Raw genomic sequence first — 20,601 nt, 5'->3', positions numbered from 1 at the left:
AAGTCACTGGACGCTATGAATGCTCAGCACTTTGTAGGAGGCACTCGGTACCTTGCAGAATCCAGCTCTTGATGTGAAAAAAAGGCTTCCCTAGTCAGACAGTATAACAGATACAAGTCCTAAGGCCACCTATAATCTTGAGATAGAGCCACATGTTATCAGGGTATGGCAAGGCACCCGGGGAACAAATCCAATCTCGGCCTAATCAGCTAAAACACCCATTGAAGTTAATGGGAATTGTGCCCCTTTGACCAGGACAGTATTTGGCCCATCAGGAAGACAGTCTTTCATACCGAAAAAGACCATGCTGTCTTGTAATGGATCAGCTGTTTAACAGACAGCCAACATAAAGCTTTCATCACAGGGGATACATACTGTGAAAATTTTGTCTGAGTGATAAACCTTGCTCCATGGAGAGCCTTCTGGAGTCTGGGTTATCTGAGTCCCGCAAGCACGGAATAGCTTAGAAGTGACAGCCCATGCCCTTGTAATCAGTGAAGTAACAGCAATCACAGCCAAGCGATGGGCCTCAAATAGTAAAGGGTGGAGTTATATTAACCATGGAAAGAAAGCTTGGGAAATGGATAAGGCCACTGAACAATGTCTGCAAAATAACCATTTGTTCTCATCAAAGGAAACAAACGTAACTATCTCCACTGCATTTATCTTCCAAAGGTGCTGACCCACCGGTCAGCCTGGATACCTTGGCTGTTATTGTTACTAACAGAGCCCTGCGAATGACCAGGGGGTTTGGGGATCAGTGGTCAAATCAAAAAATAAAAAAATATGTTTTTTTTAATTGTTTCAGGTCGAGCTGAAATAAAAAATTTGAAAAATTTGAAAAAATTTTGTTTTGTGTTGAACAAAACATTTTGTTTCTATTTTGAAGGTCTTATAATTTTTTTAATCGGTTTTTAAATCAAATTGAGAACACTTCAAAATAATACATCTTTCTGAAATGAAAAGTTTCAACATTTCGTTTTGAAAATACCCAAATGAACCAGTACCAAACTTTTCTTTTTTTCTTTTTCTTTTCTCAACTGACACACTGCCAAAATTGACCAAAGTTCACTAATGGGTTCAGTGAACCCAACTCTGCAATTTTTATTTTTGTTTTTTTGGGAAAAAAAAGGATTTGCATGAAAAATGTTGCCTAGCTCCAGTAAAGTTTAGCACAACGGATCAGGGAATCTGGCTATCACGTGTGCATGATTATTACTGCCCATGGTATAAATGATGGGCATCACAATGACGATGCAACATCATTTACTTTCCTGGTACCTGGCACTGCCTGTCCCTCTCCCTCATTTGTTTTTTCTCACCCGCCTGTTACACTTTCTCATAACCTAAATGGTGGGCTCTTGGGGGCAGTCTTCTTCCTATATGTCTGTACAGCACCTGACACAAAGGGGTGCTCCTTGACTAGGGACCCTGGCTGCTGGTGCCATGTAATAATAACTAATAAAGGCCCACATAAATCAGCGAGGAGATTTTGAATTGTCTGAGGCACTGCATGATAACAAAGTTGGTTTTAATGTTCCTAAGTACAAATACTAAGACTAGCCGCAGGTCAGGGTAAGGGTAATTTGAAATTAATTTCTAATTAATACAATTTAACAAAAAAACACTATCACATTAAAAGCCAAACTATAAACAGGAGAAGAATTTTTTTTTTAATTCGGGCTCGTAAACCATGAACTGGTAATGGCTCACACACAATATTTTTAATTTGTATAGTATCTAAGTGTTTTCCTTCAGGTAGTTACCATTGCTGGAAATATAATGACAACAATTTACCAACAGCACACCATCCCATTTATAGTAGCTGATTCACTGCTTGGCCTGCATCTATAACCAATTTTAAAACAGACGTAGAATGCTAGAGTGACAGGTGGGCTGAGCACAGATCTGAATGCCAGGAACTCCTGAGTTTGGATCCTGGCTCCTAGATCTCTGCCCTGGAGCAAGTCACTTAATCTCTCTCCTCCATCTCCTCATGGGTAACGTGTGAAAAATGCTGGCTTGTGTCTACTTCCTCGTTGTGTCATAAGATAACCAGAATACAGTGTTAAAATGAGACCATGGTATTTTCGATTTTGATTCAGTCATTGTACAAAATCATTAAAATACCTGCTTCTCTTTTCTGTGAAAATTCCACGTAGATGTTTTAAAAGAGAATGCATATGTCCCTGAATTCCCCTCGCAAAGGCATTAATAACCCCAGGAAAAGACCCTGGATGGATAAAGGCCAATAGTTACATTACATTACATTAATTCTCAGCATTTCCCATGATATTTGATGGTTTAAGCCAATATGCTAAAAAGAAGGGAAAAAAAAGTAAGAGAGCTCATTAACTTTCAGACAATCTGGAAAATGCTTTGGCAAGACTTAGCTGCAGCCTAAAGGTTCTGAGCCAGATTCTGACGGGTGACTGCAGCACCTGCCATGCATAGCAGAAAACAAGTGGCCTTGATCCTGCTTCCTCCCCAGGTTGCGGAGGAAACTCCTCTGTGGGTAGTCTGTGGCTTCATCATGGAAGGAACTGGACCACGATGAAACTGAGCCTTTTCTGCTCCTTCATGTCCCTCACCTTTTTAAACAAATCGCCGCTGAACTTTGGTTACATGGAACTCCCTTATGCTGAAAGTCCAGCAGCTTAACCAATGAAGGGGGAAAGTCATTTCCCCACATATACAATTGCTTGGAGCATGCAACTGCTCCTTAAATTATTCCTACTCTTGGCATTACAGTGTTCAAGAGAGCTTTGTGTCAGGCTGGGCCATTAGTGCCAACCCCAAATATACACACATCATAAGTCACACGCTTTAAAATCATGAGAATGGCATAAAATTCATGCTTTTTTTAAAATAGGTTCTTTTTATTTGCCTGCTAGATTGTGAGCCTTTTAGATGCATTTGGGTCATATTTTCAAGCTGTTCTGCACAAAACTGAGAGCTAGAAACTTGCTTTGATTTTGTAATGAACATTTAACCCCATGACTCCAGGAGCTGGAGCTTTGAGAGAAAGACCAACTATTGTGAGACGCATGTTAAAACCATAAGAGTTGGTGACATCGGAGCAGATGAGCACATGATGTTGTCACTTTTGCAACGTGTGTGCCAGGAACTCAGCTGCCTCCGGACTGGGCTAGGTCCAATAAACCTGCATTAAGTGACTGTGCTTCCTGGTTGGTCAGAAGAGCCAACAGATCACTATATAAACCCTGTAGCAACAGCTACACAGTGGCTGCTCAATGTGCCCCATGCCTGCAGCTGCACCAGACCTGCTTCCTGTCTAGCCCATGCTCCCCCCTTTGCCTGTTCTGCTCCAGCCTAGGCCCCGCCTGCCTCCTGGCTCTGACCACTGGCTTGCCTCCTGACCACGACTCAGGCTATCCCGTTTGGTTCTGTTCTGACGTCTGGCTCCAGCCATTGGCTTGCCTGGCTCTGCCTGCTGATTCTGCTGTGACCACTAGGTTGCACTGCCTACACCTTAGTGTGTGCGCCTGGCAATTTGGGGGAGGTTAGCCAACATGAGCCAGAATTTATTATATTATCCCTCCATGTATGTCCAGGAGGGACCATTAGTATCATCGACTCGGACCTGCGTAATTCAGGCCATAAAGTTCCACCCAGGAACAAGTGGCTGAACAAGAGCATAGCTTTTGGAAAGATGGCCACAGTCGCTAACGAAGAAGTTTGAACCTGCTAGCATGAAACAGTTCTTCCAGAGAAGATGGGATGCATATTGCTTCCGAGATGCGTCAAAGGGGAAAATAAACCCTGTTGTCCTTCTCGCCTCGTGGGATAGAAATGTCTTTGACCCCAGAGCTGGGCAGATTATTTCTTACTGTGTCACACGGCTGCTGACTCTGCATGGTTCACATGTGAGGAGCCCCAAGAAAAGCGGAGGAACTTCTAAGAGAATCTCAACAGGAAAGTCATGTTACTCTGGCCTTTTCTCAGCACTTTCATGAAGAAATCCCCTTCATCTCAAGAGGCATCCGGGATCCTTGCCGTATCAGGCCCTGTGTAAGACAAGACAGAGCTTAGACAAATGGAGGAGGGATTTCCTGAATAGGTAGTGTCCTAAGGTGAGATTTGAAGGATATGAGACAGATCGTGGTAACTAGAGAGGCCAACTGAACCAAGGGCAGGGTTTGTTTTCAACACAGAGGAAGAGAATAATAGGGAGGCCAATTACCGTTGGTTATAAAACTGGGGTTGTTACTACGTGCAATGTTTAGAGGTTTCCCTTAACCCCAGAGAGACTCAAGTCCATGTCAGAATCAACTGCAGACACTGGGGCCCTTTACAGCGTGTGGCTGTATTTTCTCTGTCGAGACGAATTGATCTCTATCTGGCGCTGAGTGTGTGCAGAGAAAGCAGCGAGGAGGGTTATGAACTGACTGACCGTCTTGCCATGGTGCTCACTGCCTCTTTTTCCCTTTCGGCTTTTCTTTCCTTGATACGGGGTTTAAAGCACCATGCCCAAGAGATTAGCGACCGATGGGGAAGGCAAGCCCTTGATTTGTGCATAGTGCATGGTACGGCATTACCTGGATTTTGGGGTCCAAAGGAAATGAACCCTAAGAGCCAACTTGCCATGCCGCTCAACACAGGAGGACAAAACATTCAGCGGCGAGATACTTTGAGCAAAGTTCTCCTTAGTGCGGAGGGAATGTTGATGCCAATATCCATAGGCATGGATCTTCAACTGGCAGATCCATGTACATACAAGGAAGCTGAGGGGAAAAAACAGATAGGAAGAAAACATCGTGAAACACAATGCAGCTGGTTCACTTACTCTTATCTGCCATATCCTGCTTTCCATACTCTCGTGTGACTAATACTCGGGCTGTGCACCTAAGCCATGGAGGTGCTTTTGAAAATGCCACTGGTAGAAACAGCCGTAATAAAGCAGTAATAATGCTACCTAGCAGTTGGATAGTGAAAGTTGCCCCAGGCAGAGGGGCAGCAGAAGGCCGAGAGGCCATTTAAGTCCAACTTGAGCCCACAGCTAGGGCTCTGGCTGCACAACTGTCCTAGTGCGGGGCTTTTCCGATGGAAATCGCTAGCTAACAAAAGACATAAAATGAATTATTCTATAAAGGAGAAGCCTCTTCCCACCTCGCTGAACGGCGTTTAGAATGTAAGCTCTTTCCGGCAGGGGCTGTCTTTATTTCTGTGTGTCCAGCCATATCACACATGGGGGGCTGCTTGCAAAATCCAGATCAGGGATGGTTCAAAATCAGGTTTCATTTCTTTCAGATAAACAATGTTTGTTAACAGATAAGCGAGGCAGCGAGCCACCCAATGACTAGGGCACTGGACTGGGAGTTAGGGGACCTGGGTTCTAGTTGCTGACTTGGCTGCTGACCAGGTTTCTCATCTTGGTCCAGCCACTTCACTTCTCTGTGTTCCCCTGGCCACATCCTTCCTCTGTTTAGACTGTACGCTGTTCAGAGCAGGGCCTGTCTCTCACCAGGCCTTTAGACAGTCCCTGGCACAATGGGTCCCTAATCTCAGTGGGAGTTTGTAGGCATTTTTAAAACACAACCAGCCACTACTAGGGTATGGAAGGGGGCCTTATCCCAGCTGTAGACTAGTAGAATTTTGGATTTGAAATTGCCATAATGAAATGCCAATCCAGGGAAGAAGTGGGCATAAAAATGCAAACCCTGGCGCCAATTAAGCACTGGCTTGCTCCCTCTGTTACCCTCACCCAGCTGAGCAGGGAGGAGGGAGTCTGATCCAAAAAGAGGAAGGAAAGGAAACCTTGAGCTTGGGAGTGGTGGGGCAGGACCCCTGGCAAACCCTGGCTTCCCCTGCAGCCCCAGTAGCTTTTTAAACACACTCCTTTGTATGGGGGTGCAGGGAGCAGACCCCTGAAGGAGGCCAGGGAGCACTTGCACCCCCTTGTCTAGCTGTGCTTGGAGCATTCTGGAGCCGGGTGATAACTGGATTTGGGGAGGGGGATGGGCACTTGGAGGGCACTCCTGCGGTCTCAGACCGCCCCACTGGTCTTGGATTGGCCTCCAGTCTCCACCCCCCCACAAACACTGCGCCAGCCCAGCGCCTTGCTGACAGCGAGGTGCCCGTGTTCACACTGCTGCGCCACGATGCGGAGCCTTTATCTCCCCTTTGCTTTTAGACCCGCCACGTTTGCCTTGCGCCCTCTCTTTGCCTTGGGAGCGCGGCTAGCCTGGAAGCCTGGTTTTGTAGAAAGGGGGGGGGTTAATTTTCTTGAGCTCAGATCATTCACGGTGCATAATCGGTCCCATGAATTAAACCTCTTGTTCTGCTCACACAGTCTCTAGGAGCGGATCATTATTCCCTCGGGTGTACTTGTGGTTTGAAATTCGGATTGTTCTATGGCTTGATCGCGGGCGCTTCGCGGGTGTTTGATGCCGAAGCGTGCGATCCGCGCGGCTTTGCTTGGCCAGAGATGCCTTAGGGCGTGACTTCTGTTCCCGGATTGGATGTGTGGTGCAAAAGTTTGTGGGAAGCGAAGGCACAACGGGCTGGAGTGAAACCCATTCTAAAAACCCGGCAACGGGCACAGAGAAAGTTGCCCGGTATTTTCCTGACACTTTTAAAATTCCCATATTAGCCATTATTAAAATTGGGCCACAAAATCTGATGTGTGCCCAGCTGGGAAATGATTTCAGCGCGGCAGGGTATGCGCATCTCCCTCCCGAGCATTCCCAGGATCTCGTATGCTGACACAATTATTGGTGGAAATCAAATTGAAAACGAATTTTATGCGCTGATCCGGTCAGGGAACAGGGTGCTTTCTCTGACCTCTGCCAACAAAGCAACGCACCTGGCACGTAAAATGTTCCTGATCAATTCACAGAATTAGGAGATCCACTGAGAGACTCGGCTAATGAAATCGTTACAGAGCTGAACCGAATTCATTGCTCAGCCCCGGAAATCAGAGTTTCGGATGCATTCCCCTTTCACTCCGGTGCTTGGCTCCTGTCTCCGCTAGAATCGGATTTAAACTCTGAAAGCGACGGAGGCAAAAGTGACCCGCTGGGATTTCTCAGCCGAAACTTACATTTCAACCAGACAGGACCCATTTCCCCCACACTGTCCCCCCAGAGCTTTATTTATTTTGCAACCTCTCCAGCCCTGTCTCGGGCTCCTGACAAGTCTCTTGCACAAAGCTGGCCGGGTTCCTCTCTGCGATGTCTGCTAAATCCGGCAGATGCAGGTGGGTTCTCGGTGCCCCGTTGCTGCGCCGACTAGCCCGCTCTGAACGCGGTGTCGGGATCAGCTCGATTCCTTTAGCCCCCCTCCCCGGCTATTAAAACAAACAGACACAAACAGCTCGCTACCAGCTTTCCTGTGGGCTCCATATTTTCCCTTTCAGCAGTTTCGGTCACCTGTGGACTTTATCCCCCGTTTGTAGAGCTGGGGCGGCTTTTTTGGTTTAAACTGCTGGAGAAAAGAAAAAGGGGAAGACGGTGACTAAAGAGAGAGCCAGCCGGGCTGCAGACTAACCCTGGGAGTCAACCCTCACCCCGGAATCTAGTTTACCGGCTTATTTATTCTCCGTGGGAGCAGCCTGCCCATCTGGAACTGCTTCCACCCACCATCCGAATTAGAAAGGGGGGGGGGGGAGAGTTCAAACGCACCAGGTTCATATTTCCCTGATCAAGAGGAGCAGGGAGAGAGGCCGCACTCGATGGCTTCGGAGATCAGGAATTAGAGACCCGGCGCCCAGGTACCTGGGGGAGCAGCCTGGGTCCTGGGGGGGGAGATGAGCAGACGGTGAGACCCAGGGTCTTCGCACCCTGACCTCTGCTGGGGTTTGGTCTTGTCTTCAGTAGACAGGTGTTTAAACGGGGTGTGTGTGGGAGGGGGAGGGTCTGTATCTGTAGGCACCCATTTTCAGGGGTCTTTTTTAAAGTGAATAATAAAAAAAAATCGATCTCGGGCAGCCGGGCAGCCAGCGGCTGCTTCCCGGCCAGCGATCGCGGTTGTGTGTTGCAAACAATGCTGGGAACGGTTGTTTTTGCTTCTCGTTTCAATTCTCTCAAAACACGCCCCCCCCCCACCCCTTTCCCCGGTCATTCATGAATTTGATCGCATCCAAAAGATGCTTTCAGAAACTTCGCCGCTTGTTAAGTCTCCTCTCCTGATACTTCCCATTCGTTCTCTAGCGAGCTATTGGTTTACATGATGGTGTATGAGTTGGGGGTGTCCCCTGCTGCTATTGTAACGAGCCAGGTCAGACTGTTTTACAGCCTCAAATCCTCACTTTTAATCCCGAAAAGGAGGGGCGGGGGAAGAGCCCAGCAGCGAGATTTGAGCAAATCGCCTCGTTTGTGAATCTCTTTTATTTACACGATGAACTCCCGACAAACACAAACTCCGGCTTCCGCCGTTCCGGCACTAGATCAGCTCCCCAACGCAACCGGGGAGATTGTTCTGTGTCCCCGTTCCCTTGAGAGCCCCCCGCCCCCCAAAACTCAGTGGAACAAGTCTTGAGACAATAATCTGCAGTTTACTTCCCGAAAAGAAAGGAACGCTAAAAATCAAAGGGTTTTTTAGACCCAGACAAGCCACACTGCTGAGAAAATCCTCGGGATCTATGTATCCAGGTCTCCCCAGCTCTCAAGAGCTGCCGATCCTGTAGTGGCCAGGTTTATGTATGTAGCTCGGTTGTTGAATACATATCTATCCACCTCTCTGTCTGATAACTCTGCACAGCGATGTTGGTACACCTGGCACCGTCCCTGTGTGTGTGTGTAGCGGTTTACACACGCAGAAAAGACTGACAAAGGGTGACATGTACACTGTTCGGCTGCGCGTATGTGTAAAAGATTTGGGATCCGATGGTTCTTTTGTCACTACTGTAGGGTGGGAAGCAAGTGGGCGGTTGCTGTTTATTGTAACTTACACGCACAAGTAAGTTGCATGTTTGGCTTTGTGTGTGAGTGTGATGGATTTGTGTCGCAGACCGGTGCCGTTGCTAAGGAACCGATGTCGAAACATTTATCCACAACACACCATCGGACTCCCCAAATGACTCCACCTTTTTTTCCCTGGCTCCAACAAACTCTTGGTAATCGTGAGCGTCCGCAAAATCGTGTTTCTGTCTGTGTGTAAATACACTGAGAGGAGCTGGTGTCCATGGAAGAAAAGAGGGTGAAACTATGTTTCAAAACTGGCTGAGAACGCTGGTTGGGTGCGGGTCTGGTGTCTCTATAAAATATACACCATACACGCCGATATAGGTGTGTACAAAAGACGCTGTGCGTAGGGTAGACGCAGATAGCTACACACATGTGTGGTTTAGGGCGAGGTTACTGCATGCATGAGTCGTGCCCAGATCCCATTAGAATAATGAAGAGAGGGGTAATGCCATGATCCCTCGTCCGATTGTGCCGCATATCCCCGTGTATTGGGCTCTGACATACTTTTCCAAATGGAATTTTTAAACACTGGGGTTTAAACGATTTTTAAATGCCAGCGCCTGTTTCGCGCAAAGCTGGTCCCCCCCAGCCCCGAGCCTTCAGAGCATTTCGAAAAAGCGGCCACAGCTCTGCCAGGGCAAAGTCGTGTCTGTCCTTTTAAGGAAACGGAACATGAGCCAGATCAGGGTGTATGGCTGAGGACCGGGTTTTTGACCGAACGTGGGGAATATAGATCGAGTTGTCTTTTATACGTCAGGCTAGTTTCTGAAGTGTGCGCGCAGCAAGGGTTAATGAAGTCCCGGAGCTGGAGTCCTACTGGGGGTACACACACTAAAAAGGGTCAATTTAGTCCCAACTCAGTGAAGACCTTTGTAATTGAAAATCAATCAACCTGCTGGACGGTTGAGAAGAAGGTCAGAGCTCAACGATCAAAGCGTTAGAAAATAGTGGAGGTAAAGGGGGGAGGGGGCTTTTGTACAGGGTGGGGGAAAAAATCTCTTCTCTGACCGTTACATCCAGTCTGTCTGTAGGGCTAGATCTGGATACACACCGCGTCACACGCGCGCTCCAGGCCAGAAAGAATCCAGAGGATGTGCCTGGCTGCAGTAAAGGCTGATCTGAGTTTTGTACGCACCGTGTGATTGGGGGAAATGGGGGGGGAATCTTTCATTTGACTCCCACCCTCGTACCCACACCACCTTATGACACTCTAACGTAGCCTTGTTACAGGGTATATGCGGTGTTTCCTGGTGACATTCCTCCCTTCCAGGAATGGTGGAGACCTTCCCTCCAGGGGGGTCAAACACTGGTGCCCATCTCGGATTGCTCCATTAGGCTTGTGTGGTGCTGTTGTCTCTCCCTCCCTCTCTTCTTCTGCACTTTTGCAAGCTCTCGCATCTCTCCTGGCAGGATTCAGAGCCCTGACATATGAGCACGTCAGGAGTCATTGTGACTTCAAGTCTATGGTAAGCCAGAAGTGATGTCTAAATCGCGCACCGCATTGCCTGAAATTCGGGCTGAGAATGCCGACAGTACTGCGCCCTACATGTGAGGTTCCGAGGCTTGGTTTTCCCGGGGGATAGGCGCCGAAGGAATAGGTTTACACGCAACTTTTCCCGACAAACAGCCTGGAAACTGTGTTTATACGTTGTTCAACTCTGAATAAATAAAGTTCAGTGGAGTTTGTGTCTCTGTCTCCCCGCGTGTTGTTATTTCCCAGAAATCTGGATTACTGGAAATATTTTCTTTAAAGGCGGAGGGAAATCTAAACAGTCTGAGAAACTTGGTGGGAAATGATCATGTAAGTCGGCAAAGGGGCTAGAGACGCCGGATTAAAAACACGAGGCACTTTAAAGGGATTCCTCGCAGTTCTTCCTGAAAAGATTAAACCAAATGCTAAGAAAAGATGCACCCGTCCATTTTACATGTGGCCCTAAAATAGATCTCTAGGTAGGTCAGTGTGAAATCTCCAGCTGCTGACAGGGAGTGGATAGATTACAAAAGCATGTGGATTCGCATCTCTTAAGGTGTGCGTGTGTTTCTGCACGAAATTCAGGGCGTAACTGACATAAAATATATAGTTAAGGGAAAGGGAAAAATCCAGAATCTAGGTTCATAGCTGTAAATGCGGGGGGGGGGGGAGATATACGTACGTGTCAAAGAACATAGTTCACTATATTATGTGCATGCCCCTAAATTGCCTTTAAACCCCAGGTTGTTCAGTGCTGGAGTTGCAGAAATGCCCCTGGAAGCTGCCGGGAGCAGGAATCTCTTCCAGTCCACCTGCAGACGCTGCGGGGAGGAGAGAGGCTTCTGGTCGTGAGCAAATCGCCGGTGCTTCTGTGTAAATACCCGCCCCTTAGGGATGAGGAATCGCCCTTCCAGGATCTTGCCTTGGTGCTGGGGGATGGCACATTACGCGGTGTCCCTGCCGGTCCAAGGCCCAGCGCCCCCGCCCGACAGGCGACAGGACGCAGAAGCGGCCGGGGCAGGAGCCGGGGAGCGCTGGGGAGGCCGGAGGACTTCATTGAAACTGGAATGAGGGTGGTCATTGGATTTCCAACTCCGTCGCCTCTGCAGGGATGGGAGGGGAGGGCGTTTGCCAGCCCAAGCGCTGCAGAGAAGGGAGGCGTCCCGGTGGGAAGGGGGCAGTTCTTGAACCACGTAAAGAGAGGAGAAGAAGCGTGAGTCTAAACCCCGGTGGCTGGGAGTTCGCAGCCCGGCTGTTCGCAGGGGGGAGGCTAAAGCGTGTGTGTGTGTGTGGATATGGATATATTGCAGGGGTGTTTATCAAGGACACGTTCCACACTCATTCTTCCCTGGATTTAAATCTGATCCGAGTTACAACCGCTGTTGTCACCTCTTGAGGGAGAAAAAAAACCTACCACCACAAAAATCTATAGGCCACCCTGCCTAACTTCTCTGGTCCCCATTCAGTTTGCCTTGACAGCATCTTCTGTGGTGGTTTGCCTTCCCCTTTTGCCTTCCCCCTCTTTCCGATGCTGCGTAACTCTGCTCCCCCGACCCCTTTCTTTTATTTGTGTGAGCGAGACACTGACTTCCAGACCACTCTGGGCCCAGGTGCCATCCCTTGTGGGGTGGGGTGGGGGTAACAACTTGTGCGAGGGAAAATCCTGGCCAGGGCCAAGCTAAAAGGCGTGTGGTAGAGGCCATCCACCTTACAACCAACCCCGGCAATTCTGGGGGGTGATCCTTGAGGAAAGAGACTTTTCTCCTGCAGGGAGCGGATTGTCTGATTCCCGTCAAATAATGTGAGTGCTTTTCGCGGCGCCTGTGTGAAGTATGAAATAACACATGTTGCAAAGCAGTGCCCAATCAAGTGGCAGAAAAGAGGGAGTCTGCGGCCGCTCAGGTAATTAATCCGACTGTTGAAAAGCAACCACACAGTGTTCAGCCCGAGCCAGAGACAAAGAATAAACTATTAGACAGGTTTCCTAATGAATAATAAAAGTTCTCGCCAGCCCGAGTTGGAGGGCGAGGGAAATTCTGCTCAGCGCTGCCCTGCCTCCGAGCCGGGCAAAACGCTGGAGAACTTCCCTTGGGAGGAAGGGTTTGCACCAAGTGAATGTCCTTCCCCGGGGCGGAGAATGGCGCAACCGGTACGCGGGGGCGCTGGGACAAGGGTGGTTAATTGCACGGCGGGTGTTGAATGGAGGGGTCGGGCGGCTTTGCTGGCTGGATCCGCCTTCATTCATTCCTGAGACTCTCTGGGTCTGAGCTGTTGGGCTAGAGGACAACATTGCATCGAGTGACCCATTTTGGGTCCCTCTCCCTGACAGAGGTTGCAGAGAAAAGAGGCTTCTAAGCGGTCCGCTCTCTCGGGGGACACGTGTCTTCTCGACGGCAGCTCAGCGGGTGAATCTGTCCTCGCCTGCCGCGGGTTCGCGGCTTGGCTTTTTGCGAAGCGAAGCCATAGGGCGAAACCTTGATGGTTACTTCTGTGGAATTATCGCCTCCACATAAAATATACATGTCTGGGGCTTGGGCCCTTCGTATATCCCCGGAGGGTATCTTGGGTAATAAACAGCCCTTGAATTGAGATGTATCGTTAATATAGATTACATTCTAATCTGTCTAGAAGTGGATCTCTCTCCCTTTGCATGTGTGTGGATATATATAAATCTCTCTAATTAGTGTGTGTGTGTGTGTTCACACACACTGATTATACTCCTATATATCGAGATAAATTAGGAGAATAGGATCCATTTACAGTTCATTCCAGATGTGTTTCCAATGTACCTTTTCACAGAGCGTTCGCCGAATGAAATATCTCGTATTGTTTTAGGAAGTGGCCCGGTGACCTTAAAATCCAACCGAAAAGAAAGCGCGAGGTGGAGAAACCGCACAAAGGGAGAGACGGTGATTGCTGTGTTTATTTGACAGGACAATCTAACAGTATCTGATGAGCGGACAATGTCTTCCCCAGGCTGGCTCCAGGCCGTTGGTTTCTCTGGGAAGGGGGGCTGGAGACCCAGCCGGGCTGGGAGAGGGCGGGGGACGGTAACTCTGCGCATCTGTTGGTCGTTGCCAACTCGTTCCCATTTTCTTCCCGGGGTCCTTTTGGGGGCCGCCCCTTGGGGTCAGTCCCGCGTTCCCCTCTTTTCTCACGGTCCCGCCGCAGGCTGCAGAGCCGAAAGCAGGAGTCCCGCCGGCAGGACGGAGCTCGGGACCCGGAAAGCCGCCCTTGCTTGCTCCTGAGCAGCTGCGGCTCCCCCTCCCCTCCCTCCCCAGCCCCCTCGCCGTCAAACAGCCTGGCCACCGCTTGCAAAGCAAACACACAAAGCCACCCGCGGCTCTGTGCCGGTCACCCCCGCAGCAAACCCCGCTCACCGCGCTGGGATTGGCGCGACCCCGAAGACGCGGCGTCCTCAGGTGAAGCGCAGGTGACCGAGTATCCCCGCCCGGCCAGGAGCCCCGTGTGCACGGGGTGGCGGGACCCCGGGCCATTCCAGGCGTGTGACGGGGCCCAACCCGGCTCTCCTCGCTACAAAGCGGGACCGACGGACAGACACGCAATATTCCCACTGAAGCCAAAGGGCCTCGGAATCCGGCCCAGGCCGGGGTGCAATTAACCTGGATTCCCTGCGGCCCTGCTGCTCCGTGTTACTAACGCCACTTCGTGCTCCCGGGGGTGCGGGCGAGCGGGGTGGGGGCAGGCGTGTGATTCAAGCCCACGCCCACCTGCCGCTTGCTCGCCCCCCTCACCCCCCCCAAGCCATGCGGGGAAGAACTTGTCCCGACTCTGCCCGGCTCTCCCTTGTGACTTCTGCCCTAAAAATCACCCCACGCCCGAGCTCTGAGTTTCCCTCTTTGCGCTTCCCGCCCCTCCCCTTCTGCTTCTGGAGGATTTACACGGCCCTTCCCTTAGGGGTGAAGTGTCCGCAGAAGCTCGGTTTTCAGCCCAGGCGCTGACGGCACCCAGATTTGTCTTAAAATTAGCCATGGCAATCCCGCAGCTGTCTCCACTTTTATCTGTTTTCTCCCTGATCCTGCACATCAAATTTCTCCCAAATCCTGCAAAATCCAGGCAGAAAGGGCCGCTCCCTGGAGCCAATACAGGGAGGACACCACCACTTAGTCTGGATTTTGGGGGGGGGGGGTAAGGGATAGGAGACCCCCCCCAGTGAAAGTTCAGATCGATTATTGCTGACATCTCAGGCTGTTCGAAATATTGGCCCCTTACATCCCATGCCTCCAGCTGAGGTCGGTACACGCTGGGTTCCTTTGGCCTGGGGAACAAGATACTACCCGTGATTTCTGTCTCCGGGGAGCTCCGGGGATATTTGGGGAATTTTGCCAATTTTCCTTTTCGAAAACCTTTCCTGAAAACGGATTTCTCTCTCCCCCAACACTAATGCAATGGCCGCCCGTGCCTCCCTCTCCTTTCCAGAGGCTGGTGAATGACAGGACCCACCTCTGTCTACACTGTTTGTTTGTTTCAACCTGTGGCGTTCCTCTGTGTTGTGCCCCGAGCTCAGGGCGCCTGGTTTGCTACATGTGAGCTCTCCATTCATTTCCTGGCGAGCCCGGGCTGCGGCTGGGAGGAGGGCAGGGGCGAGGGGGACTTGCTGCTTGCGAGAATTGTTATTTTTCATCAATCACTCGCAATTTGTCTAAGTGCACAGGACAGGACACCAGCAGCCCTGCTGGCTGAGGTCACGGAGACAACACAGCCGTGGAGAAGAGCAAATTGCGTTCGCTCCCGAACTCCCAGATCCAAACGACCGGCTTTGCATGACGAGGGGAGAGAGCGAAAGGTCCATGTGACATGAGGGAAATATGAAGGACTTTGACAGGTCTTAAACGGCCTGGCGCCAAGGCCTAAGTCTACAAGCTAAAAATAGAAAGGGGAGCGAGGAGTGGAGATGGGCAAAGATGAAAGAGGGGCAGAGGGAAAATGGAATGGGAAATTCGGTTGAAAGTTTAGATGTTTGCTTAAACTTCTGGGGGGCGGGCTTTGTCCGGGCTAACTGGGGGCACCGGCGAGGCATCTCCTTAAAAGACTGGCAGAGGTTTTGCAAGCACTGTATGTAAGCTCAACATATTGTTTTATATTGAATAGCCGTAATACACTGTAATGACCTATTCTTTCTCCTCTTCCTCCCCGGCTTCTCCTCTTTGAAATGAACCTGCAGTGGTTGGTGATCTAAGGGACGCCTCCCTTAATGCTGGGAATCTGTTTCATGTTTCCTCAAGTGTCAGGTTTTAGCTCCCCGATCTGCAATCCTGATGGTAAAGCCCAAGGCTAAGAGGGAGAGGGGGGACTACAAACAGAAGACGTGCAAGAAACCCATGCCTTGTAAACAACCGTAAGTGGCCCTGTTCCCCTCCTGATTTCCCCCCCCCCCTTACCACTGTTTCACCTCGAGGATAGGGGTTATTGTTAGGAAATCGTCTCTATTTATATAAGATAAGTCAGCATTAAAAAAGATAGCGAGTCCCAGAAGGTTACAGGAGAAGGAAATGGCAGAGAAATTATTAGATCAAAACGCAGAGGCCAAAATGAAGCGTGTTCTTGCGTATTTGTGGAGCAGAGAGAATCCAAATCTTTCCCCTGGCTTGAGACTGAACTGCGTCCAGCGTGATACAAGCCCAGCCCTACTTGTATACAGACCCCATTGAACCCCCATACAGTGCTCCATTAACCCCATTGCCCCAGTCCCCCTGAGTTGTCTTAGGTAAGATAAAGGACTCGTCCATTTACACTTTAACCACCCAGCCTCTCTAGTAGAAGGCCGTCATTACTTGTAGAAGGCTGTAATTAATATAAAATCAAGTAGGCCAAAAATCTCACACAATCACAAGGGGGAGGGATTTTTTTTGTAATTACTTTGTAAAGGGGATCTCAAGTGCCTCACACACACACCCCGCAACACACACACACTAACACGGCTACCATTGAAACACACACCTCAGTAATTCCACTGTCTTTGGGGTACGCATTTGCATTGCCTCCGTCCTTTTTATTTACGCTGATTTTTTACAAATTATTTTAGAAGAGTTTTTCACCCGCGGTTTACTTTTAGCAAGATCAGCAATTCCTCCTGCTCTCTCCTCTGCATAGGTAGCCCTGCACTTTGTAGGAGATCCACCAAAGAAGGAATATAAAGCCCCCCTCTTGTGTGTGGGATTTTAGCAGCTAACAAAGTCAGTCATGCAATCGAATTTTTGTAGCAATAAAAAGAGAGTAAGTAACTCTGGGTCTTAAGGAGGAAGGGCGTGTTAACATATTTAATGAATATGGTGATTGTTAATTACGGCTGACTAGGTGAATAAGGAGAAAGGTATTTTTGATCAAATTTTGATCAAAAGATCTGAGTCTCTTTTGGCACAATCCACCTCTTGCTTTGCCTTGTTGCTAGTCTGTTATTATCTAACATAGCGGCTTGGATCTGGTGGTGGTTTTGGGGTGGGCGGAGGAGGAGATATTAATTCTTATTATTTATTCTTGATCCTGTTCAAACGAATTAGGAGACTGCAGCGAACCGGAGCAGCCTGCTCTCTGGAACACTCAGTAGACGTGTGGATGCAAACAGATTTTTGGAGCACTTTTTTGCCCCCATTAGAGGTAATGAAAACTATGGAGTAAATTGTTCTGGGTGCTATCAGGGGAGCTGCGATTTTTTTCTCGAGCTGAGACTGACTTGTTGCAGGTTGCATGTGCGGTTGTATCAGCCTAGGCTTCACCAGGCCAGGACACTCGGTATCCTGTGAAAAAGGATCCTGGATTTCCTCGAGTGAATGTCCTCGGTATACCCAGTCCGAAATATGATTGTCACGCCGAATTTCAGGGAGACGACTGGCCTTTCGTTTCTGTTTTAGGCGAAGCAGTTTTACAGTCACAGCGTCCTCTTAACTGCGGCATGCAACCCCCCTGGACTCTTTCAGGCAGCAGAGAAGTACACATATTTATGTCTCCCCCAAACAATCCTCTGTAGGATTTTTCAGATATGAAGTAAGAGGATGATTTAGATGATTTATTTATTGCACGGTAGCTGCTTTTTAAAGGGGTCGGCATTAATTCACAACAGCTGCCTTTATTATCAGCCAGATTTTAAGTTTGCATTTTTCCTCCTTCAGACAAGATCTGAAAGTCGCCAGGACTTTCAGCACCAGCGCTGCCCGTCCAGGGAGGGGGTGGTTGCAATTCCCCCGGATTAAAAAGCACCGATTTTGCGTTGCGGCAAAAGCCCCGTTTTGTTTGGATTCGACTGCCGCTGCCGTCAGCACATTGCCGCGGAGGCGAAAATCCAAAGTCCAAATTGTGTCTAAATTTCAACACATCCTGACCCCCTCCCCCCCATGCTGACACCTTCCCCTGCAGCTTGTAACAATCTCCTGTGCTCTGGGGAGTTCAAATGGTCTCCCGAATCCCCGTCCGCTCTGCGCACTCCCTTCTCCCTACTCCAGCGCATTCTGGGCCCCAGCAGCTGGTCGCAAGATCCAGACTGTGGGTCTGGATTTTGTAAGGGGCTCCCGGGCTACCAGCCGGAAGACGCCGGTGTGGGCCAGGCTGGGTTCTTATCCTAGCCCATCAACCTTCCCGCAGGTTGTGAAGTGTCCTGGGGAACAAGTGTTAGGCTTTGATTCGGTTTCGCCAGCGGCGCCAGGGGCTGCCCTCAGCAACCCAGCGAAATGTACCAACAAAAGGGGAGCTGACCCTGGTTTGGCTTTAGGGTCCTGCTGCTCCAACTCGCCATCAGCCCCTCGCCTGTGTCCTCACCTGGCTGGCCTAAGGGAGAACAGACCATGGTCAAAACCCCAGCCACGAACTCGCCCCCACCCCTGAAGGAAGGAGGGAAAAGCCGCACAAGCGTCCGGGGAAGTGACAGGATCAACGCGCCACACCGGGGGCAGACAGGGCAGCGAAACTGCCGACGAGCCGGGCCCAGGTTCGCCGCGGGCCAGAGGTTGCAGCCGGGGGTCTCTGAATGATGCAGAGCGAGGCATGACCCGTGTGCACGGGCTGGTGCCCGGTACCCTGGGGGTTCATTACACGCACCGCGCCTTAAGGCCAGCGGGGCCAGCCCTTGCCCCGGAGGGCGAGATCTGTTTCCCGGCGCACAAGGCGAGTGAGACGGACCCATCCTTCCCCTCCAGTCTGCCGCGACCCCAGATTGCCGCGGCGGGAGGCAGCTCCCTCCAGCCGGCCTGCTCGTTGTTGCGCGCCGCGGAGGAGCGGCGTAAAAAGCTGGAGCCTGGAGCCGCCCCGAGCTCGGCGGCATCTCGCTCCCCCTCCGGGCTCTCCCCGCGCAGGGGCACTCACAGGCTGCCTTGGCGGCCATCTAGGGGTCACACGCTTCTATTCACCAGCCTGATGCGTGCAGGGGAGGGGAAGGGCATTGGCATCTCTCTGGAGGGCGAGGGAGGGGACCAGCGTTTGCACTGCGCCCTTCGGGATTATTGGGGGCTTGGGGCAGTTCCTTGGGGTGGGAGGAGGGCGCCCCCGTGTCCCCAATCTCCCAGGGAAGCGTCTGGGCCGACGACCAGGCGGCTGGGACAGGAGCCTTGGGAGGATTTTGCAGGGCGCTGTTTGAAGATTTTTGGGTAAATATGAAGTGACAAGAGACGGGTCTTTATTGTGGAGTCTCAGCCGCCTGGCGCCAAGCCCCTCTTCAGCAAACGGAGCCCCCAGTTAATCAGAACAGATCTCCAAATGGACCTCTTAAAAGGGACAAGCACACCCCCATCCCACCCCCAAACAATGGCTCCTGCGCCTTTAACCCCTCCGGGTGACACCCTCTAGCAGACTATCTATCAAGGGGAAGAGGGGGGGGGTTGCCCGACTATAATCCCTTTGCAAACAGACCCAGGGTTTTCCTTCAAGATTATCTGCATCTAGGCTCCTAGTAAACAAACCCTGCGGATCAGTCTTTCCGGGGAGGGGAGAACCAGCCTTGAAGCATGCAGACCGGGGGGCTTTTTAACGTGCAAAGCTGATGAATAACTTGTCAGGGGGTTAGTTAAAATCATATGTAAACCTCAGCAGTCAGGAGGGTGCGGAATTTTTAAAAAAAAGAGTATCATTGTCCCTCTGCAACACCCTAAATTCCCTCTGTTATCAAACCAACCTCTCCTGCTGGGGGCTTTGCCATGTCCCCCACCCACCTCGCTAGGAGAAACAGCGGGCGGTGCTTTGAGATCGCCCCCCACTGAGAAAACGGACCCCCCCCCTCCGCCGCCTGGCTGACTCCCCCAGAACCGAGAGGTGACTGCCTGGGTCCCCCTTCAAAGTTGGATCATCATCAGCCCCATCCCCGGGCACAAAGCGGCGCCTCCCTCTCTGCCGCCCGCTTTCCCCGCCGTGTCACTTCCCCAGCGAACTCAGTGAGTTGCAAAACACCCACCCCGGCGCAATGGGGAAGCAATGAACGCGGTGCCGTGATCCAGGCTGGCCATCACTCACCCCGGGGCTTTTGGCGTGTGGGTCTGGAACTCCATTCCCGTCCAGCTCCGGCGTGCCAGGGACCTCGGGGAGGGATTTAAAACGGCGATGCGCCGCGCGGGTCGCCCCCAAATAGTTCAAGCCTCCCCGCGCCCCGCAGCTGCCGGCTCTGACGCCCTTCGCGGTCTGCTAAGGTCCAGGCGCGCTTCGCAGTTGCATGGATTGGCAAGCACCGCTGGCGGTGGTGGGCCCCACCTAGATTCAGTGGCCAGTAACTGGCGTAGGGCTGGAGTCATAGAGTTCCCCCCCCCCGCCCGCCCGTCTCCCCTCCACGTCTTATAAAATTAGGGGGTTGCAAAGAAGAGTCCGGGCTTTGAAGTGAGCCTGTTACATAACAGACAGCCCAAAGCCACGTTAAAGTACTGAGCCCGCATGCCCTTTGCAAGGCAAGTTAAATCAACACAACTTGATCACAACCTTGTATTGGGGGGGGGCAGAGATTTCTCTATCGTTGTACACACGTCACGTACACACACGAACTATGCACGGATGTACGCGCACGCCGCCCTCTGTATGCACACAAAAAAGCCCACGGGCACACTCCGGCTTGTATATGCCTACGGCACATTTACATGTAATATCCCCCCTCTCATCACATCTAGAACTTTTTAATCTGGGCGACTCCTTCCCTCCTCCCGCCCAGGCGAAGCCGGGTGTGTGTGAGTGTGAGTGTGTGTTGCTTTGCACTTCTGATGTGGGCTCGCTCCT

The 20,601-nt window shown here is 50.8% G+C and overlaps 1 long non-coding RNA gene across 2 annotated transcripts; it reads right to left on the bottom strand.

Moving 5' to 3' along the window:
* Window positions 1-1,646: 1,646 nt before the first annotated feature.
* On the bottom strand, window positions 1,647-20,079 carry LOC140899545 (uncharacterized). 2 transcript variants are annotated; one of them, XR_012155380.1, is made up of 3 exons: window positions 19,855-20,079; window positions 4,205-4,745; window positions 1,647-4,028 (listed from the first exon to the last, which is right to left on the bottom strand). It is a non-coding gene; the product is annotated as an uncharacterized lncRNA (long non-coding RNA). The 2 variants fall into 2 exon arrangements; XR_012155381.1 differs by having other exon boundaries at window positions 4,560-4,745.
* Between the last annotated feature and the right edge of the window lie 522 nt (window positions 20,080-20,601).

This window comes from Lepidochelys kempii, chromosome 17 (genome assembly GCF_965140265.1).
Source record: "Lepidochelys kempii isolate rLepKem1 chromosome 17, rLepKem1.hap2, whole genome shotgun sequence".
Taxonomy (NCBI): domain Eukaryota; kingdom Metazoa; phylum Chordata; order Testudines; family Cheloniidae; genus Lepidochelys; species Lepidochelys kempii.
The sequence above is the reverse complement of the archived record's forward strand: the minus strand, read 5'-3'. Positions and strand labels throughout refer to the sequence as shown.